The following is a 958-nucleotide window of genomic DNA, read 5'->3' as shown; positions in this document are numbered from 1 at the left end:
ATTGTTAACGTCTTCGAAAAATATTTGGAAATTTCAAAAATTATCAATATTATATTTTTTGATCAAATTTAAAATAATTTGGTGTTTTCCAATTTTATTTGTAATTTCAAAATACGTTCAGCCAAATAAAAAATATCCACACTTTTAAAAAATCAGAAGCTAAAAAATATTCTTATTAAAACAAACACAAACTAAAAAACGGGATATCAAAAAATGTTCCCGCTTTAAAACAAATTAACAAATCCAAATGGTTGGAGTTTGTTCAAAAAATGTTCGTGTTTTTGAAAAGAAATCTTGTTTTCTATAAAGTTTGGAATTTTCATTTTTATAAATTGGTTACATTTTTCGGAAAAATGTCCTAGAATCCCAAAAGTTCATCACATTTTTAGAAAGATGTTTTCGAATTTTAAAAATTATTCTTTTTATAAAAAGTTTAGAGTTTCATAAATTAACTGCTTTTTCCAAACATATTCGGCATTTGGAAATTGTTCACATTTTTTTCAAGATTTTTTTTGATATATTCCAGAATTGTCTTATATACAAAGGATGTTGTGTGGTTAGATCATCTGAGCTGATAAAATAGTGATCTAGAATACTTTCTAAAGAACAGCAATTGAGCATCTGTAGGTAAATAAAGCTGCTTTCTTGATACTTTTAGATACATACTCACTATTGGAATTTCCTGGTACTACCACATGCTGGATTTGTGCTTTATTCAGATTTCCGTACAAGCATGCTAGAAAATAAGCCATTTAAATTGAGTGCCTGGCAAATATTTTGTTTCCCATTCTGAGTTTCCATTTTTTTTAGAATAAAGGCTCGAGAGAGAGCCCGGCTTTGAATTAACAAAGCCATCAACCGGCCAGGAATAACTAACCGCCCCTTACAAGAGGAAAAGAAAGAAAAGGCCAGCAGGTACAAAGTGCTACTAGACAACTAACAGCATCTCCAGCCCTTG

The sequence above is a fragment of the Triticum dicoccoides genome, chromosome 7A (genome assembly GCF_002162155.2).
Source record: "Triticum dicoccoides isolate Atlit2015 ecotype Zavitan chromosome 7A, WEW_v2.0, whole genome shotgun sequence".
Taxonomy (NCBI): domain Eukaryota; kingdom Viridiplantae; phylum Streptophyta; class Magnoliopsida; order Poales; family Poaceae; genus Triticum; species Triticum dicoccoides.
The sequence above is the reverse complement of the archived record's forward strand: the minus strand, read 5'-3'. Positions refer to the sequence as shown.